The sequence below is a fragment of the Nicotiana tabacum genome, chromosome 3, assembly GCF_000715075.1.
Source record: "Nicotiana tabacum cultivar K326 chromosome 3, ASM71507v2, whole genome shotgun sequence".
NCBI classification, from domain to species: Eukaryota; Viridiplantae; Streptophyta; class Magnoliopsida; order Solanales; family Solanaceae; genus Nicotiana; species Nicotiana tabacum.
Genome location: NC_134082.1, coordinates 58,241,359 through 58,267,952, shown reverse-complemented (window position 1 = coordinate 58,267,952; position 26,594 = coordinate 58,241,359).

The window sequence follows — 26,594 nt, the reverse complement described above, 5'->3', positions numbered from 1 at the left end:
TTTTCTAGTCACCTTATTCAGCTTCCGGTAATCCATGCAAACTCTCCAACCCGTCACTGTCCGAGTCGAAATAAGCTCATTGTTGTCGTTGGTCACCACAGTCATTCCACCTTTTTTCGGTACACATTGCATCGGAGAAGTCCATGAACTGTCAGAAATGGGATAAACCACACCTGCGTCAAGCCACTTGATAACCTCTTTCTTTACTACTTCTTGCATAACCTTATTTAGTCTTCTTTGATGCTCAAGTGAAGGCCTTTCATCCTCCTCCAATATGATTTTATGCATGCAAAAGGCGGGGCTTATACCCCGAATATCAGTTAGAGTCCATCCGATTGCCCTCTTTCGCCTTTGAAGAACCTCCAAGGTGGCCTTAACCTGCATGTTAGTAAGGCAAGAAGAAAGAATGACAGATAAAGTAGAATTTGAACCCAAGAATTCATACCTGAGGTGTGGAGGAAGTGGCTTCAACTCCAACACCGGTGGCTCCTCAATCGATGGCTTCGTTGGTGGAGTTTTGCGGTTTTCAAGATCTAAATAGCCTTCTAGGCTCATAAGAATATGAACCCATACCATGCAATGCATTCACGCACTCCACTCTACTAGCATTATCATTGACATCCATGTTAAGAAGCACGGCCTCAAGAGGATCTTCAACATTGATCATGGAATTTGTGTCATCCACTATCACAGTTGTGACAATGTCCACAAATGAACACACCTCCGTGCTATTGGGTTGTCTCATTGATTTGCAAACATGGAATACCACCTTCTCATCTCCCACTCGGAATGTCAACTCACCCGCTTCCACATCAACCAATGCCTTCCCCGTAGCCAGGAAAGGTCTTTCAAGAATAATCGACACTTCAAAATCCACCTCATAATCTAATATGACAAAGTCGGCCGGCAATATGAATTTATCAACACGGACAAGAACATCATCGATTATGCCAAGGGTCGCTTTATCGATCGATCCGCCATTTGAAGTCTCATTGAGGTACGTCGAGGTTGCCCAATTCCCAAAGTCTTGAAGACCGAGTACGGCATCAAATTAATACTAGCCCCAAGTCACAAAGGGCCTTTGCAAAATCCACACTTCCAATGGTACAAGGGATAGTAAAAGCTCTGGGATCCTCAAGCTTGGGTTCCATTGAATGCACTATGACACTCACTTGATGAGTCATCTTAATTGTTTCACACTCCATCGACCTCTTCTTTGTAACCAAATCTTTCATGAACTTCGCATACCCCGGCATTTGCTCAAGTGCCTCAACCAAAGGGACATTGATTGTGAGGCTCTTCATCATGTCAATGAATTTTTTGAATTGATTGTCACTCTTTTGCTTTGTTAACCATTGAGGATAAGGTGGAGGTGGCCTAGGCAAAGGTGCCTTGGCCTTTTGTACAACCGGCTCGGGCATGTCAATCACGTGTTCCCTAGATGGGTTCACGGCATCTTGAGTCTCTACCTCTGCCTCATCATTAATATCAATCCGCACATCATTGTTCGCATTTTGATTAACCACATCATCAACAATCAAAGGTACATCATCATCCCGCAACTCAACATCTTCATCCATAACTTGCTTTTGCATTGAGGCATTCACATCACCGCCTCTCCCACTTCTTGTTGTAACCGCCATCGCATGATTATTATTCCCACCCTTCGGATTCACCACCGTATCACTTGATAGCGCACCCTTGGGACGAGTATTCAATGCTTGAGAGATTTGGCCTAATTGCACTTCCAAGTTCCAGATAGATGTGTTATGCGAAGCTAGTTAGGCCTCAAAATCTTGGTTCTTTTTCATCATTTGCTCGAACATGCTTTCAATTCTCCCCATATCACTTTCGGACAAACTCGGACCTTGAGAAGGAAAGGGGTGGGTTGTTCAGTTGTTGGTACATGGGGGGCCTTTGAAAGCCTTGCCCCCGGTTGCCTTGGTTCCCGCTATTGTTCCACCCTCCTTGATTGATGTTGTTGCCCCAATTATTGTTACTACCATTCCAATTTCCTTGGTTGCTTTGATTTCCCCAATTGTTGTTTTGGTTGTTGTTATTCCAATTACCTATGCCTTGTTGTTGATTGCCCCAATTTCCTTGAGGACGCCATTGTTGATTTGAAGAGTTACCTCTATTCCCTTGGTAGTTGTTAACATATTGGACCTCTTTGCTTTGATCATCATAGCACTCATTTGAATAACCACCACCATCATTGTTGTTTTCATATTGTTCACAATTACCTTGAGGTTGTTGCACTCTTTGCCTCCTTCTCAACATAGAAACACCTTCCATTGCATTGACTTGGCGCGGGTTTTGGACTTGTTGCAATTGCGTCTTTGCCAATTGATTCATAGTTGTTGTAAGCTCGGCGATGGCTTGGCCATGATTGTGCAATTCCTTATGCAAATGGATGACCGTGGGGTCACCTTGGGGCACATTTGCTCGGCTTTGCCATGACGAAGAGGTGTCGGCCATTTCATCAAGTACATCACATGCCTCTTGGTAAGAAAGTTTCATAAAGTTCCCTCTGGCCAATTGGTTCACAATGCATTGATTTGTGGTGTTGATGCCCCGATAAAATGTTTGTTGAATCATAGCCTCGGTCATGTCGTTATTGGGGCATTCTTTCACCATTGTTCTATATCTTTCCCATATCTCGTGCAAAGGTTCAGTTGGCTCTTGCTTGAAAGCTAGAATTTCATCCCGAAGAGCTGCCATATGACTTGGAGAAAAGAACTTGGAAATAAATTTGTCCGCCAATTATGTTGTAATAGAATGATTGGGGAGCCTTTCTAACCAATCCAATGTTTTACCCCAAAGAGAGAACAGAAAAAGCCTCAATCTCAATGCATCCTCGGACACGTTTGTCTGTTTGCTACCCCAGTATGTATCTACGAACCCCTTCAAGTGCTTGTAGGCATTTTGATCGGAGGCACCCGTGAAATACCCTCTTTGCTCGAGCAAGGTCAGCATAACATTTGTGATTTGAAAGTTCCCCGTCCGGATTCGGGGAGGAACAATAGTACTAGCGTATCCTTGATTTGGTAAAACTCTGGGAGCCACTCTCGGTGGTGCCGGAGTAGGGTCTGGAATATTGTTGTTCTCATTTGCATTTACATTGACATGTCGGCCTCTTCGTGGAACTTGAGGTAAGACCTCATTTGGTTCTAGATCCTGTACCTCCTCCCCCGCTATCACATTGCCGAGAGGGTCATTTGCAGTAAGAGACATTGTACCTGTTTGATATACACAAACAAAATTAGTAAACAATAAGGAAAGAGAAGCAAAACACAAAACTAACTAAACAAATAGTCAACACCCTAAGCTCCCCGGGAACGACACCAAAATGTTGATCGCTACCGACTCGACACTACACTATGGTAGGAAGAGCGGATCGCAATAGCTTTTACCCGAATAGAGGTCCGGGATCGAATTTCCACAGGGAGCTAGTAGTGGAGTTGTATTTTCTGTCTAGCCTAGAGTTGCGGTTGTGCTTCTAATGTCACTTCAAGCATCTTTTGAGTTTTTGTATTTATAACTACTATTATAAAACTACGGATTAAAGCTAGATTATGCTAGGAGAATATTGCTAAGTTGTAATTAATGGGAAGGAAGAGCACTAGGGTTGTGGCATTACCTTGGTGGCTAATTGACGGGTAGATGTTACTTAGGTTCGATTGACTTGTTTGGGGGTTATGCTATAATCGTTGCACAATTTTACCCACTCTCACACCTCTCGGTAGAGAGAGTGATTTTGCCCAGTTGACTCTCTCGAGACCAATTGGGTTGGCAAATTACACCAAGCAACTAGGGTTCAAGTAGGGGATTACTCTCTCGAGATTTAACCTGTTAATTGGGACTATCATTTCTCATGAGGCCATCCCAATTCCTTGTTAGGTCAATTTTGAGGTCATAGACTCTCTTTCTCAAGAAGAGTTAAACCCACAAAGCTTGAATCAGTGTTTGCAACCACCAATTCTAAATTAAATCATAAAATCAACCCAAATAACAAACACTCATAGTCAATCTAACCCTAGATGGCAACACCCATCAATTACCCACACTAGGGTTGAGCCACAACCCTAGCTAATGGGTTTAGCTACACATAATTAAAGAAGAAACTGAAGAAATAGATGAAGAACTACACATATTAATTAATTACTAAGAAGAAACTACAATAATCTATTGTTAATGGGAAGCAAATATGCCAAAAATGGCTACAACACCAAGCGCAACTGTTCTTCTATTCTCAGATCTGACCGCCCCCCTTAAACAAATAGTAAAATATTCTATTTATACTAGGCTGGAAAAACTGGACAAAAATACCCATGTGGGGTCAGTGTGGGCCGCACAAAATGGACCGCGGACGCACTGGCTCTTGGGCTTCAGTTGTTTGATGACTTGAACTAGGGGATGCGGACCGCGTGGAAGTGTACCACGGCTGCGAAGGCAACTGGCGCGGTCCGTGCAGATGTGACCGCGGACCGCGTGAGGACAAATGCCCTTTGCTGAACCCTATGAGCGCGGACCGCACAGAGCAGGAGTGCAGCCGTGAAGCTTCTCCGCGGGCCGCATGAATCCTACCGTGGCCGCGTGACCTTAAGCTTGAAAATGTCCAGTCTCTGAACCTCCTAGTGCGGCCGCGGTCATTGTTACGCGGTCCGCACTAGGCCCCTTTTTTCTTCAATTCTCTTGGTCTTTGATACTTGAGCAAGTTTCACTCCTTTTTGAGACGATCTTTGACATTTCGTCACTTTGTCAATTAATCCTGCAATCAAGCATAACTTGTGAGCATTTTGGGACTGTTTTTGTATCAATTTATACTCAAAGCATAGGCAAGTAGGTACATAAACACTTTAAAATCCTAACTTATCAACCCTCAACTTTGAGGTGAAGGGGTGGGAGAATTTTGTATGCAGCAGGCTAGACCTCACTACCCATGAAAAATCCATGTCGGTCTCTCGGGCGATATTGGTGGCTGCTATTATGGTGGGGTTATTGATTAATGTCATGTCTAGGGTGGTCAATGAGGGTGACAGATCATACCCCTTCCCAAATTTCCTTACAATGTATTTGGAAGACCAGGATGTGGAGAAAATGAATTTTGACATGAAGGTGAAACCTAAGATGCCCTTTTCCTAGTACAACCTCAACGCTGATGACAACCCCAAAGCTAAAGATCATAAAGGCAAAGCCACTACTTTTACTAGCCAATCTGAAGAACCAGTAATAGTAGTCACTTCTTCTCAGCCGCCCACAGCCACACCATAGATTGCCTCCGGACCATCTACTTCCACTCCAGATATTCCATCCTTCTCAACATACCTATTGACTACCCACAGATTAAACCAAACACTTTTTAGTATCAAGAACTGGATGCAGGCAACAACTTCTAAGTTGTCTGTACTTTCTAGTTCAGTGGTAGCGCAGTCAGTGCCCTCACAGCTACAAGTGCTAGCTCTGGTAGAGGAGACTTTCAAGGAGCTTCTGGACAACCAGAAAAAGCCCCTTAATAACCAAAAGCTGATAATGTATGCTCTTGATGAACAAGGGAAAACACTGAAAGAGCTGAGAAAACACACAAAGAAACTAAAGAATACATGGGAATCGAAGGAGTCGGTCAGGGAATTAAGGGGCAAAGTAGAGAAGATGAAGGCAGCTGATCATTTGCCTTTGGAGCTGCTATTGTATGATCAGCCTCCAGTAGCTGAGATGGAGCAGGTTCCGGAGCATGAGCTTAAGAGAGCTCCAAAGAGGAGAAGGATGATCCCCCAGGTGGACGATGTTGAGATTGAGTTGGCAGAGATGGAGGGTGCTGCTTCTGACCAGCCACAGGCTCCCAGGACAGCTGATCCAGGTGCCCAGCCACAGACTCCCGGGACAGCTGATCCAGGTGCCCAGCCATAGGATCCCATGCTACCACAGGACCCCATGCAGACGGAGGATCCATAGGGAGTTTTCTTCACTCTCGATATTTCTTTTTGAGCTTATTTTTGGTTAGTTAGCATTAAGGACAATGCTAGCTTTCATTTGAGGGGGTGGCCCTACTTTGATTTTTGATTTGATAGTTGGACTGTAATTATGACACTATTTTCTTTCTTTATGCTTATTTTTCACTTTTGGTAAGTATATAACTTTACTTTTTATTTTACTTTTCGTTATTGATTCTAGTTTGGTCTGTATATAAAGTTACTCTCATGTATATATTCACTCATTCTTATGTATATTCATCTAAACCCCCCTTTTGTACATATTCAGTTTACTTTCCGCATTTTACTTCATAGCTTCTTTTGCAATTTCCTTAATAGTATAGCTTTTTATTTCATTTGATATCTTCTTTTTCGGTTCATAGCTTCTTATTTTTTAAGTTTCAATGATTAATATGCCTTTGATTTTCTTAATACCACGGTTCTTTCCAAAAGTAGAGTTTGTGTGAACCGGGTGGCTCTTTCCGATGATGGATGGCATGACAACCTTCTTAAGGGTTTGAGTCTATTTTTCTTTTTGTTTTTTTGTAAATAGTACTTAGTAAGTAATGGTACCTCAGGAAAAGCTTCACTTACCTTTGACCTTATGGTTAAAACGAAATTGTTGTATATAGGATGATGATAGTTGTGACCTTGAGACTCTTGTGTTGGCTAAACAATCATCGAGTGGTTTCTCGGAACCATTTATATTGCTCAAATCTTAGCTAAGATTGTTGTGGGCCCCCGACTCTATTTCTTTAGCAATCCTATAGCTTGTGTGGTGAGGTATTGATTTGCAAGTCCAAGTCACATGCCAATGAGTCTAGAACTTGCCCTGAATGTTTGTCTAGGCAAAATCCTAAGCGTAGCTCAGCTAAGGAAGTGATTTTAGGATTTTCTTGATCTCAATTGAAACTTGAAAACATTCATAGCCTACCAATGATGATATCCCTAGTCAATCACGTTGAGCCTTAGCCCTTATTTTTTCAATAACCATGATACAAACCTTTATTCGTTCTAAAATTATCCTCTATTGGCACCTTATCCTTCCTTAGCACAAGGTATAAGCATAAGTTTGGGGGGAGAGACGAGGAATGCAAAAGTGATAAAAGGTACAAAATGAAGAAAAGGAAAGGCAAAGAAAAAGAAAGAAAAGCCAAAGATTCAAAAAGAAAATGAACAATGTAGAAGAAATGAAGGGATTCAATGAAAGCAAAAGATGAAAGGCATGGAAATATTATAAAGGAGAAAAAAAATTAAAATGAACAAGAAAGAGTGACAGTGTGTCTCTCCAGTCCCTAAAAAAGAAGTAAATGACTCAAAGAGTCAAGAAAATGTGTGCCAAAATGAAGCAAATGAAGTGCTTAAGGGAAGATGAAACCTTCTTAGACCAATATATCCTACCCTAAACCAAAAGCCTTCACTACATTCCCACAAAATCCCTATATGATCTTGAGTTGAGTGAGCTTACATTAGTGGTGACTCACATAAGGGGCAAGCTTATAGTACTTAGAGCCGAACTTGTGACCTTCCTTTGAGAGAGATGAGTGTGATTCCCACAATCCTCATTCTGAGTGCTACAATCTAAAAGTGAGGTTTGATTATAGAGAGTTGAGGAGTATGAGTTTGGGTCCCATAGCGACCAATGTAACAGAAAGAGTTTCCATGATGAATTGAGTCAACCCTTGATGTTTTTGTGCCGCACTATAGCCATGGTACTAAAAGGTTGTGTGTTGTTGATAATGCATTTGAGTTGAGGGTAATTGTTAATCTCAATTGATTCTTGATGAGGTTACTTTAGAACAGCTGAATTTTCATTTCTTTTATCTTGAGGAGGTGGGAATAACTTTATTTGCTTGAGAACAAGCAAAATCTTAAGTTTGGGGGAGTTGATAACTAGGAATTCTAGTCTAGTTTATGCTCATTTTTGCTTGAGTTTTGGACTAAAATGTGTACAAGTATTCCCCAAAATCTAACTTGTTATGCTTGCTTGCAGTGTTTGGGCAAAAAGAGACGAGGATGTCATAACTAGCTCAAAAAGGAGTAAAACCTACACAAGTTCAAAACCAAGTCAAAGCAGCGCTACAACATAAAATCTACCATAGCCGCAGAAGACTCACTGCGACCACGGTCCTTTTATCGCGGTCCGTGGTGGCAAGGATTCAGAGAGTTCACATTTTTGGAATTTAAGCTACCGTGGTCCGCGGTGATTTTATGCGACCGCGGTGCCTCCACCGCGACATCAATCAGTTTATCACGGTCCACGGAGAAGAAGTTCAGAGAATCTGAAGTTAAGCCAAAAGCTAAAGACCGCAGTACGCGATTGATTTACCGCGGCTGCAGTAGCTCACCGCTACAGTGGTCCATTTTCCGCTGTCAGCGGTACCTCCGTCAGGGGCATTTTTATTCGAAAAATTTAGTTGTATATAAATACTTTCGTTTTAGATTTTAAGGTCATCTCATCAGTAGTGAGCAAGTGAACGACGACTTTTTCCCATTTTGAGTAATTTTGTAGCTTACGTAGCAATTAATCTTAGTATCTTATCTTGTAATTACAATTTATGGATTATTCTTCATCTCAATCTATGATTTCTTCTTCAATAATGAGTAGCTAAACCCATTAGCCAGGGTTGTGGCTCAACCCTAGTGTGGGTATTTAATGGGTCTTTTATTTTAGGGTTCAGATGTTTATGGGTGATTGTTATTTGGCCTGATTTATGCTTTCTATATTGAATTAGTGGTTGCAAACACTAATTTGTACCTTTTTTACTTAGGCTCTTTTTGAGAAAAAGAGAGTAAGTCTTGGAATTTCAGGCCAACAAGGAATTAGGGTGTATTCAAGAGATTGATAGCCCCAATTAAAGGGTTAAACCTAGAGATAGTAATACCCAACCTGAGCCAACATTGCTTGCACAATTGAACACCCAATTGGGCTTGAGAAAGCCAATTAGGGCAAAATCACTCTTACTACCGAGAGGTGTAGAGTGAGTAGCTTTGTGCATTGGCTATATCACGATCCCAGCTATAACATTATCGCTCTAAGTTATAGATCCCGTTAGATACTCATCTAGGAGTAAGTCACTTCCCTAGTGCCTTTTTACCCATTTAGAAAACCCTACAAACATATCTACTTAGCTTAATTTTGCACATTATTAGTATAAAATTAGAAGTAACAAAAAAACAAGAATGATTGGAAGTGTAACTAAGAGCACTGCACACTATTAAATTAGATAGGAATCCAACTCCAAACATTGTATTAGCTCTTTATGGATTCGATCCCAACTTTCTCAGGTAAAAGCCGCATCGACCGCTCTTGCCACTCTGTAATGGTGTAGGGTTGGACCCGATCACTTAGCATGGTTGAGTTAGAGAGATTCAGTTCTGGTGGCCTTGTTATGTGAAGATGGGTTTCGAAGAATTCTCAATGGTTTCTACCACGACTCGAGGGGGATATTTCCTATTAGTGTGTGGAACATGTTGTGTATAGTGATTTTCCTCGGATGAGATCAAATGAAAGATTCCTAGCTAATTGGGTATATAGTTTGTTTGTGCCTTAGGGCGTATTATGAGATTCTCGCACTTTTCATATAAAGGCATGGTATATGCGGTGTGTTGTGTGGGATCGATATTTGCGTGAGAAGGGTCATAGTTCAATTTTGAAATGAAGGACCTAAAATCCTTAGGAAGCATGGACGGTTTCAGATGACTAGGTAAATGATATTACTATTTGGTATGGCTCGATGAGAGTATACATTTCAGAAGGGGAAATGTATTTTGATTTATGGATATTTCATTTGTATTGTGGCACTCTCCTAATTGACCGGCTGTTGATATTCAAATTTTGCTATGTGGCACAGAAGAATTATAGAAGTATTCCTCGTGGGATGATCGTGTATGAGAGATGTGTTAGATATTCGGGCAGTGGAGTTGGATCAGATATGGTGATTCATATGTGCTATGGATTTGGAGACTGATAGTTCTCATGAGTAGGTTGTTTCATGTTTGCGGATTATGAAAATGTGGCAAAAGATAGTCAGAGGATGGTATGTGTTATGGTTAGGTCATTGTGGATCTTCGGAGGCTAATTTACCTATTTATGGATGTGTCATTCGGTTGTTGTTGAGCTTATTCATGTTCTAAAATGATTTGTGAGTTACTCTTCTATGCTACATGGAGCTATGATCTGTTGGTTACGCATATGTGCAGTTCTATTAGGGTCTTATAGCGTAATTTGAGCAAGGAGAGTATTGGGTATTGCTTGGTTGTTGGCATACTAGTTATGTTCTTTCGGGTTTTGTGTAGCATTGTGTCATTTGCTTCTCCGTAGTTATGGTAATGCACTTTAGGTACTTAATGCCGAATTGCGCACGGTTATTGATTTTTAAGAGGATGGCTTGAGGTATATGCCATGGACAGTGTTTGGATGAGGTCATGCATTGCAGTGGGGTTATGTTGAGTTATGAACCTTTGTGTTAGATTCGTGTGATGGTCCTACGGTGTGTGATGGATTTTCAGCATTTCATTAGGGCAGTACTTGTTAAGCTTGCGGGACCGTTCTCTCGTTTGAGTCATTTTCTATGATATGAGTACATTTAGATTGTATTGAAATGGCATGTCACTAGAATGATTATGTTAGACGAGATGAGGCCATCATACCTAGAATGGGTGATATCGAATCTGATTGCGGTATACTTGGAAGGATATTATTGCTGATCGGCTTAGAAATTCGCTATAGTTCCTATTGAAGGAGAGGGAGTTCCACAACTGGTTGACCTAATGAATTATTAGGAGTTTCTACGTACTTCTTTCATCATCAGCAGTGTACAAAGGTTTTAGAATGAGGCTTTGTTTGATATGAGGTTTATTACTGGTACTAGGCTATTTTGAGCAGCTAATATGATTAGAAATTATTACTATGAGTATTTGAGTTATGCGGTATATCATGTGATTATATCTTGGGTTATGATTACGGCTTAATACAGCTTGTTCAGACTTATACAACATGTAGATGCGAGATTCTGATCCTATAGAATGTTCCGGATCTTGGAAATTGGATTCTAAGGTGTTGGGCTAGGTTGAACTATGAAATTTAAGCTATGTTGCGCTATCAAACATATATAGGATAGGGTGACGTGGGATCATCCCCAGGTATGTGCATGGTAAGGTTACATGGCGATTTGATGGCTTTTGGAACAACTTTTGGCACGTTCGAGACGAACATATGTTTAAGTGATGGAGGATGTAACGACCCGACCAGTCGTTTTGAGCATTAGCACTTCGCTCGGTTGTTTGAGGCCAAGAGTAGCTCCATATGATGTATTATGACTTATGTGAATCATCGGTTTTGATTTTCAGGTTAGTCGAAATTGATTTGGAAGAATAATTCTCGGCTAGAAGCTTTAAATTTGAAAAGTTTGACCAAGTGTGGCTTTTTTGGTATTGGATCTAGGTTTGAATTTCTGATGGTTCCATTAGCTCTGTTGGGTGATTTTAGACTTAGGACCGCGTCTGAATTGTGATTTGGAGGTCCGTAGTAGAATTTGGCTTGAAACGACAACAGTTGAAATTTAAGTTTGACTGGGAGTGGACTTTTTGAAATTAGGGTTGAATTCTGATTCTAGAAGTTGGAACAGGTCCGTAATGTCAAATGTGACTTGTGTGCAAAATTTGAGGTCAATCTGATGTGATTTGATAGGTTTCGGCATCAGTTGTGGAAGTTTGAAGTTTCAAAGTTTATTGATTTTGAATTGAGGTGTGATTCATTATTTCGATGTTGTTATGTGTGTTTTGAGGCCTTGAGTAGGTCTGTATTATGTTATGAGAATTGTTGGTATGTTTGGACGGGGTCCTAAGGGGCTCGGGCGTGTTTCGGATGGATTTCAGATCATTTTCCTTCATTTTTCACTCTGTATTCTGCTGGTTTTTGGTGTCACAACCCTCCATCGCGTTCGTGTGGCTAGTATCGCGAACGCGTACTGTATTTTGATGGTAACAACAAATTGTTCTTTGCAATTGCGACATATGTCCTCCATTCGTGTAGTGTTGGGGAAAGTCTTCTTCGCGTTCGCGTATGGGGGATCGTGCTCGCGTAGAGTTGAGCTTGAAGCTGGAGCTGGAGGACCTTTCTGCATCGCGTTTGCATAGTTCTATCTCCGGTGAGTATCACGTTCGCGAGGCTTGTGCCGCGAATGCAATAGAGCATTTTTGGTGGTTGATATTTTTGTTCATCGCGAACGTGATAGTGTTCCCGCATTCACGAAAGAGGATGTTTGGGCAGAAGTATAAAGTACTCTATTTCGAGGGTTTCTGCCATTTTTACATTTTTGGAGCTATAGAGCTCGGATTGAAGCGATTCTTAAAGCAATTTTTACCATATGAATTGGGGTAAGTTTTCTCTACTCAGTTTTGGTTATATTTCATGAATCTATCTTCGATTTTAGCTTTTGGTTGATGAATTTTAAAGAGGAAATTGGGGGGGGTTTTGCGTAAAGTTTCATGATGTGAAATTTTTGTGTTTTGAACATCAATTCGGAGTCGTATTTGAGTGAAACTAGTATGGTTGGACTCGTAATTGAATGAGTTATCGGATTTTGTGTGTTTTGTCGGGTTCCGAGGCGCGAGCCGAGTGTGATTTTTGGCTGGTTTTGGGTTTTGATTAAGTATTCAATATTTATCATTTGGAATTGTTTCCTTGGGCTTTATTTGATGTATTTGAGTTGTTTTGGCTAGTTTTGAGTTGTACAAAGGTCGCTACACGCGTGATGGCATTTTTGGAACATCGTTTGGCTTTCCCGATATTGGAATTGGCTTGTTCGAGGTAAATAACTCTTCTAAACTTAGTGTTGAGGGTATGAAACCTCGAATTATGTGCTATTGACTGATGATGAGGTGACACACATGCTAGATGACGGGCGTGTGGGCATGCACCCTGTTAATTGTGACTCCGTTATTTTCATGGCACTGTATAGTGGCCCTATTTTGTTGATATCTGTGTTTCACCATGTGATAAAGTAACTGAGTTGTCAATCATGTTACATATCATGTTTAGGCTTTATGTTGATATTGTTAGGACCCATAATGGTCGTTTCTTGCTGTCATCTCACTGACTTCATTGACATTTCATACTTAGTCATATTCATGCATTCATATCACATCCCAGTCTCAGTTGTTGTTTATTGATACATCATATCATTGTTGTCGGGATAGTTTCATGACATTGTGAGCCCGTGAGACTTGAGAGATTGATGATTGAGTGAGGTTGAGAGCTTGATTATGAGTGACAGTTTTGGGATCGGGCTGCACGCCATAGATGTTATATTGATTTATGCCTGCATCTGACTTATGAAAGCGCTTGGGCTGTCGGAGCCCCTCCGTAGTCTGTACACACCCCTGGTGAGCGCGATTGATTATATTGAGGGATGAATCTTCCTGGGACATGGACCTTGTTTGAAGCATTTATATACCTAGAGATGTATCTTCTCCATGGGGCTGGATTGGCCTTCCTCGGTACTGGTGACTGATGGTCAGTGATGTATATATTCTGGGATGGATCTTCCCTGGGCTGTATGTGCCATATATAGTACTTGTCCGGAGCATTTATATACCTGGAGATGGATCTTCTCCATGGGCCGGGTTGGTCTTCCTCTGTACTGAGTGACTGATGGTCAGTTGATGTATATATTTCGGGATGGATCTTCCCTGGGTCGTATATGCCATATACAGTATTGAGTGGTTGATCTTGATGAGTGAAAACTGTGAGACATTGATATTGAGTACTCTGAGAGTGTGAGTACATGATTCATCTTTGAGATACATGGTATTGGCATGCACACATGGCATACAGGCATAGAGATGCATTTTCCTCATGTTGTACAATATCACGTCATTCATGACTTTTTTTACACACATTGATATGTGGGCATAAAGAAGTATTTCACACTTGCTATCTGGAAAGAAAACGAAACATCTTATTTATTGTGGAAAGGATATTTTTGAAAAAAAATTATAGTTGTCAAACTATCTCATATTTTTCGATGATTTCGGTAAAGGATTTTGGCTTTCACTAATATTCTTGAAAAGTGAAACTATTTTCGGAAAACTGTGAAAAAACTGACAATTTATCTCTGAGTTACTTCCTTATTTATATGCTCTGCGTTGTTATGAATTGTTGTTGGCTACTGGTGTTGGACCTGACCATGTTACAGCTCGTCACTACTTTCAACCTAAGGTTAGGTTTGTTACTTATTGAGTACATGGGGTCGGTTGTACTCATACTACACTTCTGCACATTGCGTGCAGATGTTGGCTGCTATTGTTGTTGTGCTCGATGGTGCTGGATTTGAAGGTGTACCTGCGTCCCTGTTGTAGCTGCCTCTTGTTCATGGTAGCCTTAGATTTATAAAACTCTGTTTAAGTACTTTTCAAATAGAAGATGTATTTACTTCATATCAGCTTTGTAAACTCTATTCTTAGAAGCTCGTGATTTGTACTACTAGTCCTTGGGGAAATGTATAAGATTTAGATAATTTCTCTTGTTAAAATTGTCTTATTAAATATCATTGGAATTGGATAGTATAATTGGCTTACCTAGCAGGTTGGGTTAGGTGCCATCACGACTAGTGGATTTTGGGTCGTGATAGGCAATCTTCAATACTATGGCCATGAGTGTCGTGATATTACATCAAATTAGGGTCTCTTCGGGTAGGGTCGGACTGCAATAGTCGAGTCCACTTGGTATCTTTGATGTGCCCGATGGTCGATAAAATACTGGCAGCATCGACGTTGAAGTTATATTCCGATAATCTTGGTGCCTCTTTGGCCCCGTGTGGCATATAGAAACCATTTTTGCTCATTTGTCTCTGGCTATTAGGGATGGGCGTTCGGTATTTCGGTTCGGTATTTAAGAATTTTGGTTCGGTATTCGATATATCAATTATATATACCAAGTACCATACCATAATATTTTTGTACGGTTCGGTATTTCTTATTTTGGTTCGGTACTATTTCGGTTTAAACCAAATCTTCATTGTCTCTCCCACTCCATTAACTGATGAATCCGTGTTGTTTGAGATTCCACCAAAAGATCAATTTAGTTCGTTTATGCTAGCAAATGGTTCCATTAAATGATCTCACCTCATATTAAATAATGATCATTAGTTTACTGGTCCAATTTTTAAGAAGAGAGTTGAAAAAGGGGTTCACATTTCTCCGAGACCACAGATAGAGTGATTTGTAACTTTTATTTTCTTAATAAATGGGGCAGTATTACACAAACATGAGAAGTATTAAACTGCCACATAAAGCTTCCATGATTTAACAAATCATAAAAGAAACCACGGGCAACCAGAACCCTATTTGGTATGAAATGAAAATTATCCAAACCAAAAGTGAGTACAAAAAGCAAACGAAAGTTGTATAATGCAAGAGACACCACGGCGTACCTCCATACAAATCATCGACTTCTGTACGTTCACTTAAATCACTTCAATATCTATACAATCAGTGACAAATCGGACAATGAAAAGAATTTAAACTAGCTTCACTACATGCCTACAGACAGACACTAGAATTCTTCAAAAGCAAATGTGCTTCGAAAAGTCATCTGCCTATTCCACCTATTTTTAACTTCTTTCTCCATAAATTCATGGACACACTATAATTTGTTTCATGGATTAGCCAACAACTCAAGTTATAAATAAAACCAATCAGACTAATAATGACAGGGACACCGAAATATTGATCTCACCTCATTAAACTATTTCGTTATTTCGGTATACCGAAATATCAAAAATCCAATACTGTATACCGTACCGAATTACCGAAATATCAAAATTTCTATACCGAAATAAATCGAAATACTGAAAAAACCGAAACCAAAATACTAAATTAATTCGGTTCGGTTCGGAATTTGATTTTTCGGATTTATGCCCACCCCCACTGGCTATTCGGGCCTCGATCGCTCCTCTTTTCGTTCCATGTAGAGTGGCACTCGAACCCGTTACCCTTTCGATCTCCACCGTACAATTGATACCGGTCTCGGATCGATCTTGGTTCATGATCGACGAATTTCTTAGACATGTCATTGGTCCTGATAGGATAAACGGACCTAGAAAGGTCCCCGTGTTGGTTATCTTCGACTCTAATTTTTGACTGGTACCTGTTGTAGACATCGGCCCAAGTTACCGCTGAGTACTCTACCAAGTTTTATTTCAGCTGTTGTGAAGCCAAGGAGCTTTGGGGGTTAAGTCCCTGAGTGAATGCCTGAACGGCCTAATCGTATGCAACCGGTGGTAAGTCCATCTGTTCTATTTGAAATCTTGACACGAACTCCTTGAGCATCTCGTTGTCCCTTTGCTTAACCTTGAAAAGATCCGATTTTCTGATCTCAACCTTAATGGCCTTGGCATGAGCCTTTACAAAAACATCCGCAAGCATAGCGAACAAATCAATGGAATTTGGGGGCAAGGTGTGGTACCATATCATTTCTCCTTTCAACAGAGTTTCCCCGAATTCTTTGAATAACACTTACTCGATTTTTTCATCTTCCAAGTAGTTACCCTTGATGGGGTATGCGTAGGAGGTCACATGCTCATTTGGATCTGTGGTTCAGTTATATTTGGGAATATCAGGCATATGAAACTTCATTAGGATTGGCTTCGGTGTCGTGCTCGAAGGAAAAGTCTTTTGTACAATTTTCTTGGAGTCCAAGCCTTTCAATATTGGAGTCGCTCCTGGGATTTGATCGACCTGAGAATTATTTGTCTCTACCTTCTTGTCGTTTGCCTCAAAAAATTTCACCTGATTCCACCCATTTCGTTAATGTTTCAAGCATCTTCATTACTTCGGGGCTATCGCCAGTCTCAGTTCCAGCCGGTCTTTTGGTGATCTGCTTATTTCTTTGGGTATTTTTGGGGGATGGTTCGGGCTCAACCCTGCTGGGGCGCATCTTTGATTTTGCAGTTGTGCTATTGCCACCTGTTAGGCCTGCAACAACTCGAAGATCACTTGTAGACTAACTCTGTCGCCTTCGGGCGCTCCTTGAACCGTTGGTCAGGCTCCTCCGTGAACGTTGTTCTCGGGGTGGTAGGCAGGATGGCGTCAATGGCCACATGTGAATTATCATTGACTGGGTCTGCGATTGGGACTCTGTTGGATCAGCAGGGGATATCTCATTGTTATGCATCATATTGTTGTTTTCTCCATGATGGCCAGACTCAGCATCAACGTTCAAGTAAGCAGACTGAGAGTTTGACATTTTAAAGCAGTCCTGAAATTGAAACCTTAATAAACAAGCGTAAAATAGAGTATGTTATGGAAACTTGTGTCAAACCACCACTATTATCCTTAGCCCCGCGATGGGCGCCAAATTGTTTACCCTTAAAAGGGATAACAATTAAATGTATACATGATTTTAAGAATATGTAATTGATTCAACACAAGTAATCAAGAATATTAGATAAATGAATCAAAGATAATATAAATAACCGAACCAGTTGTGACGTTAAGTCTAGGCTCAGATTTAAGCTAAACAATAGTCCTTCCCTCAACTAGACCCTCGATTTGGAGCCAAATATTATGATGAAAAACTATAATTAAAATAAGAATTTTTCAATAGCTAGAAAGCAGAGAAATAAGTTTGTGTTTCCTTGATATGCATGTTACAATGTGTATTGAATGAAAAAACTTCCCCTTTATATAGTAAGAGATTTTCATTCCTAGTACAAGTCTAAAAAAGGTAAAAAAAAATCCTCCTTTCTCGTGAATTACTTATATGCTACCGACGTCGAGCGAGATTCGCGCCGTGATATCTAATTGGGTGCGGATATCACAGCTTTCTTTGTTGTTGTGTGCAACCATTCACAAGGCTTTTCGAGTTTTAGGAGCTCGCTTTGGGTCTGGGGGGTGTTGTCTTGCCAGGCCCGGTGGCGAGCACTCTGTTCGGCCCCTGGTACGAGAAGTCTCTGGCTTCGAATTTGATCCCATGCATTCATATCTTCGCTTTGTTTGACCCACCGAGAAATCGGGGTATATGTTACTCTTAGTTTTACCCGTATCTAGTCTTGGCTAAATCAACCACTAATTATATTATTCTTCTTTAATCGAGCTGATCAAATGGTTACGTAAACTTAAATAATTCCCCTTTCTCTATTTTGTTTTGGTTATATGATCGTAACTAGATGAAGGAGCTATTTTTGAACATCTGCACTAGATTTTCTTCTTTCGTTATTCCCATTAAGGGCCTACGAGTTTTTTTCTGCAGTTTTTATATTTTAAAATTGTTTAAAAAATAACTATTTTCTAAAACTAATTCCTAAATTAGTAATTCAGTACCATCTCTCATGGCACATTAGGGAGAAAGCAAAAGGAAGTTCCTAGTTGAAAATTAAGTAAATCTGTAGAGTAATTCGAGATTCTGATTATAATTTAGTTATTTTTATTTTATGAAAAAGGAAGTTTTTACGTTGGAAATTTGTGTTTCAATTAGACTTGATATATTATTTGAGTTTATTTTTGAGATTTTTACTTAGCTATACTAATTTTGAAATTTATTTACCCTCACTATTGTATTTACAAGTTGACATACAATTTATAATTCTATGCAAATTAGTATTAGTTGAGTATCCCTTGATAGTAGCCTTTTAATTTGGTAATCGAATCCCACACATTCAGTAATCTCCCTCCCCTCTTCGTCGTTCTCTCTCTCTATGTCTCTTCATTCTTCCACCCTATGTTTTCTACTTTAGATCTTCTATACTTCTCTTCTCTTTTCTCATCTCATTTTCTTTTCTTCTTCAAAGTATTCAATAGTGGATTTGACATCGTCGCTTGTCACTAGCAAACCAATCCTTGCCCGCTTCCTCCCCAGACATTGACAGACATGAAAGAGTTTTCGAAGCTTTGATTATGCATTCGACTTTTTAAAAATTATTATTTATTTAGATAATTGGGTATCTTATATCTCAATTTTGAGGGTGTTCGGTGAAGATTAGAGTTGATATTGAATGAATTTTCAGATTAAAATTCAAAGAGGAAGAAGATGTATTAGGAAGAATTACACAATAGATCACTTTATAAGGTGACCTTGCAGTATTTTAGTTCAGTTATAAGTTTGCAAATGTGTAGCCAAATATCAATAAACTCATATCCGAATTTATTTTTCTTTTTAATTTTGATTCTCTAGATCTTCCGGCGTGAAAGATCCTTGAGTTTTTCCATTCTCCTTTTTTTCCTCAAGTTTATATATACCTATCCCATCTACAAAAATGCAAAAACAGATGCGAAAACCTAAAATCTCTTTTTCTCAATGCTAATCTTGTTAAATTTTAAATATGATTTTGTGAGAAATTTGGAGTGAGTATTGTTTGAACTTATTAGAGATAGTTTAAGTAGGTTATATATAAAGTTTGAAGTCATTTGATGGAGTTTTAGACTAGTTTTGAACAAAAATTGCAAGTGAAATTATATAAGAAATTCGTCAGAGATGTTTATACACTTTTATATGATATTATACACTTTTATACAAAGAGACACATTATGTATATAGTTATATAAAAGTGTATAAAGATGTATAAGCACTGTAAAAATGTTCATGATACTTATGTATATACGTGTAGAAGAAGAAGAATAATATGTGAGAAATTTACCAAATACATGTAAATAAGGTATTATTGTGTATGAGAGTTGTTTATACACTATTATATACTATCTATATATTATTATACAGATGAATCCTATCAATGGAGCTTCACATGTTCTTCTTCTTTCTTGGGGATCTTCTAAAATTTAACTCAAATCTAGCTTAAATCTACTCCAAATCACTTTAAATTTAAGTTTTGAACTACTCTTGATGATTCCAATCACTTGGGAAAACACACAATCCAAACAACTAACAAATAAAAAACACAACTTTTGAAATCAAAGCTTTGAAACACCTTTAATGGTGACTTCTATTTTCCAAGTTTTTAATCAAGCGCTGGAATTAGAATTACACGTGGAATGAGGATAAAACTGAGACCATGCCAATACCTTCTTTCTAGTTTGGTTAATCCAACAACCTGCCAAGTGAACCTCTTTAGTGCAAACACAGTTCTTTCCACTCCATTGAAGGAAGTTATCTTCATATAACTCCAAAAAGATTAATTCTTTTACGTATTATTTTTCCTTCTTCATCCAAATAATGATTATCGGCTTTGAATCTGGAGGAGCGTTGATGGAAAATAATAATGATAGAGAAAGTTTGGGATGCAAAGTTGGGACATTAGGAGAAGAAGAACAGAGAAAAGAAAAAAAATTAAAAGGAGTGGGCTAATGGGTGAAAAGTAATTTTCACATTATATACAACTTGGGCTACACTGGGTAAGGGCTTCAAACGTGATCCATTTTTTGATGGGCTATTGAGCCAAGTGATAAGGAGTGTAATTCACCCGATGTATTATAGTTATATGAAAATTGTACTTAGTTGTATTATGTTGTAGCTGTATTTTTTTGTATGAACATCGAATGAAAGTTGTATATAAGTATATTATATGAATCACTGTATTAAATTTGTATTTAAGTTTTGAATACTCTCTTTTACATAAAGTTATATTTATTTATCAAAATTATATTAAAGACGTACAATAGTTGTATGAAATTTGTATGAAATCGTATTCCGGTGTAGATATATAATATGAAAGTTATATACATGTATTAAAAGTGTACTAATTAAAGTAATATTATAGTTTACGAAAGTTGTTTTTAAGTTGTATGATATTTTAGTTGTATTATTTTTATATCAATATTATATTGTCTGAAAGTTGAATAAGTTTCGTTACCCAATCTCAGTACGTGAATAAATTTATGTTCCTGGAGAAAATGACCCAAGAACTGGGAATAAATTTTCAGTCATCACGATTTCGTTTGAATCGCTGAATTTATTTTCTTGATATGGAGGATACTTCAAGATCTACAAATCAATGGCATCAATTGAAATATGTGGTATTTTGTAAAAGTCGAAGGCAGGCGCAATAGGTGGATAAATTGGCAGCAAATAAAAGAAGAGGGAGGCGGCATAAGAAGAGGGAGAGGGGAGAGGAGAGATAAAAAGAGAGGATGTAATTAAATTCGTTAATTGAAGATACTTGTGAGCGTTTTAAGGAGAAATGTATATAAATTGTAAATAATATAATTATAGTGGGTAAATAACAAACTTTAGAGAATTTTGATAAATAAATTTGACTTGTGGTATAGGAATCCCTTTTTGTTTACTTTCTCTTGGGTCGACTCATTACGATATTATGTATGTAAATGGGCAAAAATCCTAACGACCAATGCGGCACCATTGAGCTAATTTGGTTGTGTGAGCCTCACCTTTATAAATTTAAATTAATCATTATGCTATACTTGAACTGTTTTTTGCCTTTCTGGAATAAAATTGTTATTTGTGGCATGAATTATTTCCTTGTATTTTTTGGAAATTCATAGTCCTATAGATTTAGAAAAATCCATTGTCCTAATAGATTTGGAAAAAGAAAACCTATAGTACTTGTCAAATTGGAAAACCTTTCTCATATATGTTTGGGACCTTTTGGGATCTATATATAGGGGTTGTAGTTGGGGATTCTATAGATTGTATTGTGCTTTTCTTCTCATTCATAGTGGAAAACTCTCTTTGCTTTTGCCCCGAGGATTAGGTTTGGCCGAACCTCGTTAAATCCTTATGTTGATTTTTCTTCTCTATTTGCTTTGTGTGTGATTGTGTGCTAGTTAACCCACGATATTTCGCAACAATTGGTATCAAAGCAAGGTTCAGGTTTCTACATATAATCTAGGGTTGAGATGTCTTCGTCATCTTCAACAAAGTACGAAGTAGAGAAATTTGACGGAGGTTCTAGTTTCAGTCTATAAAAGATTAGGATGAAATCGTCCCTGGTGTTACAAGGATTATGGAAAGCAATTGATGAGGATTTTCCTGAAGATATGAAAGAGACAAAGAAGGAAGACCTGAAGGAGAGGGCTTTGAGTGCGATCTTCATAAGCGTTACAGATAGCGTTCTTCGGGAAATTGCTAAAGAAACTTCGGCAGCAACAGCATGGAAGAAGCTGGAAGATCTGTATTCTAAGAAATCACTGACAAACCACCTCTACCTAAAAAAGAGGTTATACAATCTCCGTATGAACGAAAGTACGCCTGTTAAAACTCACCTTGATGAGTTCAATTCAATTATAATGGACCTGAAGAATGTGGATATCAAAATTGAGAGTAAGGATTAGGCCTTGATTGTGTTATGTTTTTACCACAATCTTATGATACTTTTGCCGTTACACTGCTATATGGGAAAGACAACATTTTACTAGAAGATGTTAGTAATGCACTAAAATCTAAAGAGTTGAAAAAGAGCTTTCCAAACAGCAGAATTGAGAGTAAGGGTCTTGTGATTAGAGGAAGAACACAACAAAAGGACTTTAACAGGAAAAATTCAACCGCAAGATCAAAGTCTAGAGCAAGGAAGCAACATTGTTATGAGTGCGGGGAGCAAGGTCACTACAAGAAAGATTGTCCTAAGCTTAAGGAGAAAAGAGGGAAGCAGAAAATAGATAATTCAGCAAATATTGTTGACACTGCAATAATTCTGATGATAGTGATTATGTAGGGGAAGTTTGTGCTGTGAGTTCTAGTCATGGGCAAAATTCTTGGGTTCTTGATTCTGGTGCTACTTTCCACATGTGTCCACACAATATTTGGTTAGCAACTTACAAACAAATAAGTGGGATTGTCGATATGGGAGATGATAATCTATTACCGTAGAGGGAGTTGGTAACATCAAATTGAGAATGTTCGACGGAATTATCAGAAACATTGAGTGTTGGCATGTTCCTCGGATAAAGAGAAATTTGATTTCTCTTTTGACTTTAGATGATCAAGGGTATAAATTCACTCCGAGAATGGAATACTTAAGGTGTGTAAAGGCTCCATGGTACTCATGAAGGGTAAACTACATTCTAAATTGTATCATCTTCAGGCTAGTGTAATTAAAGGGGAAGCTGTTGTAGCTTCTGGGAAAAGTGATCTGAATCAGTTTCAGTTGTGGCACTTGCGACTTGGCCATATGAGTGATAATGGATTGTCTTTGTTGAGTAAGCAGAATTTGCTGAATGGGTACAAAAATCAAGTTTTGAATTTTTGTGAGCATTGTGTGTTTGGTAAACAGACAAGGGTAAAGTTCATCAAGAAGGCCGAGCACAAGACCAGAGACAAGTTAGATTATATACACTCTGACTTGTGGGGTCCAAACAGAGTTCCCTTCAAGAGTGGTGCCAGGTATTATATGACTTTGATTGATGATTACTCAAGGATGGTGTGGGTGTATTTTCTGAAAACAAAAGATGAGGCATTTTCGACATTTGTTAAATGGAAGACGATGGTTGAGAGGCAGACAGAAAGAAAAGTTAAGCGTCTTCGAACTGATAATGGGTTGGAATTTCGCAATTCTGAGTTCGATAATTTCTGCATAAGGGAGGGCATAGTGAGACTCCACACTTGTTATAGGGCACGAAGCATGCTTTCACACTCATGTATTAGCAAAGATTTTTGGGCTAAAGCAATCAATATAGCTTGTTATTTGGTCAATAGATCTCCATCCATATCTATTGAGTTCAAAACTCCTTTTGAGGTATGGTCTGGCACCAAGAGTGGTGCCAGGTATCCTATGACTTTGATTGATGATTACTCAAGGATGGTGTAGGTGTATTTTCTGAAAACAAAAGATGAGGCATTTTCGACATTTGTTAAATGGAAGACGATGGTTGAGAGGCAGACGGAAAGAAAAGTTAAGCGTCTTCGAACTGACAATGGGTTGGAATTTTGCAATTCAGAGTTCGATAATTTCTGCATAAAGGAGGGCATAATGAGACACCACACTTGTGATAGGGCACGAAGCATGCTTTCACACTCATGTATTAGCAAAGATTTTTGGGCTAAAGCAATCAATATAGCTTGTTATTTGGTCAATAGATCTCCATCCACATCTATTGAGTTCAAAACTCCTTTTGAGGTATGGTCTTGTTCGCCTGCTAATTATTCAAATTTAAGGATATTTGGTTGTCCTGCTTATGCTCATGTGAGGGATGGAAAACTTGAGCCGAGGACAAAGAAGTGCATATTTCTAGGGTATGCAACTGAAGTGAAAGGTTATAGATTGTATTGTGTTTTCCTTCTCATTCATAGTGAAAAATTCTCTCTGCTTTTGCCCCGATGATTAGGCTTAGCCGAACCTCGTTAAATCCTTGTGTTGATTTTTCTTCTCTACGTGCTTTGTGTGTGATTGTGTGCTAGTTAACCACGATATTCCGCAACAAAAACATATAGTTAATTTGGATGAATTTATTATAATACATAGTATAGGAACAGTTCTTGTCTTCGTTTTACTTTTAACTAGAGTTTAAAATGTTGAGTCAAATAAGGGACTGGAAAAATAGTTTTAAGTGAAGAAGGTTTATGTAAATTAACTTTTTTTATATCAAAATAGAAAATGAAGAGTCTCCAGCTCTTAAATCAAAGAACAAATAGTTCCAAGGTATTCTTCTGACCAAATAAAGAAAAAGAACAGATCCCTCGAAAACGGTTTGATATTATAAATCCTCGTATAGAAATGGCAATGGAGCGGGTGGGGCGAGTTTAAGCTTATGCAGCAGGGTGGGTTTAGGCTTATGCGGGTGTGGGGCGGTAGCGGAGGGGGTGCAAACATTTTTTAAAAATTTAATGCGATTGCGGGGTAGGTTGAAATATTCGCGGGTTAAGATTGAACTCGCCCCACAACCGTCCCGCCCCATTGCCATCTCTATGACCTAGGAAAGAGTTAAGAACCCTTAGCTTTTGACGGGTAACGTTCATTAAAAGATATTTCGAATATGAGGTGCTATTGGTTCCTTCATCTACAACCTTAGTTTATACTATCAAACATTACCTAGATGCTTGCATTTTAAGCATAAATTTTCTGCGTGGTTGATATCAAGATGAGGGCCGCACATAACCTTCTCATTCCTTGTAAGTATAAATTGCCACATTGTCAAAGGAATATAATTGGAGAATTTTAGTAGATCAATTGCTTGGCTATTTAAATTTTTACTTTGTTGGTGAGGGTTTTATTTCCTACCCTGCAATCCCTTTCCCCATTTCCTCTTTCCTTACCCTTTACTTCTCTTTTTTTATTTTAAAAAAGGAATACAACTGCAATAAAATGATATTTATGTGATTTATCGCATAATGGTGCAATGTACATTTTCCTTGTAATAATTGCTTTTTTTTTTTGTTTACAAATTTAAACGTATGAATAAATCCATATTATTTTTCTTACAAGGTTTTCTTGATCTATCAAGGCATCTCGAACATAAAATTAACAAAATTTATGATAACACTGCACTATTAATATAAATAAATACACGGATCGGTTTGAGTTGTGTTGGGCACTGTCCTAAGAAATTACTTCAGTAGTGTGAAATGTCTCTCCAGAATTAAATAAGTCTACCTCTATTTAGGAGGATACAGACATCAGCAAAAATATTAAATTACAAAACCAACTAGCTAATAGGAAAAGCAAATGAGAAAGGAAATAACTAATATTTAATATTGGACAAGTAAAGAAGGAGAGAGACGTGAAAGGAAACGAAAGAATTGTTGTTTCTGTTATATCAAATTGGCTGAATGGGAAGTCCTTTTCATAGGCAAAAAGCTTAAGGCTTTTCTTGCCATATGTCAAGTTTAATTGTCAAAAACTTGCATGCATCTTGCTAGCACATGCCATCAATTGCCACTATTTTATTATTTGAAGGACACATATTTGTCCAAAGAAACTTTGAAATACTGTCACATGCTTAAACCACGGATTGGATGGAGTATGTTTTTGTATAATGTGTATATACTCCAGTTGGCCGTGTCAGCGAGTTTCAAATCCCAGATGATTATATACAAAAATTAAATGATGTACATAAATCTGGAACTTACCTTGTTATAACTTATTCTTCAAGAATCAATATTGCCCCCTACACTTTGGCGCATCTATTTTCTTGTCTAGAGAAGGAATCAGGAGCAGATCCACGGTGTAAATCGTAGTTTACGTGAACTCGTGATCCTCCGACGATATCAAATATATTATGCACATAATTTGTCCAAAGTGTTAGGACGGAAAAATTCAGGTATCATGCGGAATCTAGCAAAGCAAACCTTGAATGGCGATAAATCATATAACAAAGAGAAATATACCAAAAGAGACACAAACATATAACGTGGTTCGGTCAACTGACCTACGTCAGTCCAAATCTTTTCCTACAAGATAAAGGACTAACCAAATATGAAAGAATTATATTTTCCTTCTAGGAAAAGAAAAACCTAATTATGGTAAATATGTTGTCCTTTCCTTCATGAAATAAAAAAAACAATTATAGTAAGAAACTCTGAACAAACACCTAACATAAAGTACTTATTATTACTTGAGTGGTTTATTGGTTTCGGCCCCTTATTCCTTGCTAACTTAACATGGGACCGAATCCTATCAAAATTTCTGCTGTAACTTTTTCTTAGTCTTTCTTTTCATTTTTTTTTAAAGCAACGCATCCTTTTATTTTAGTTCTCCTTAATTCTTCCTTTTC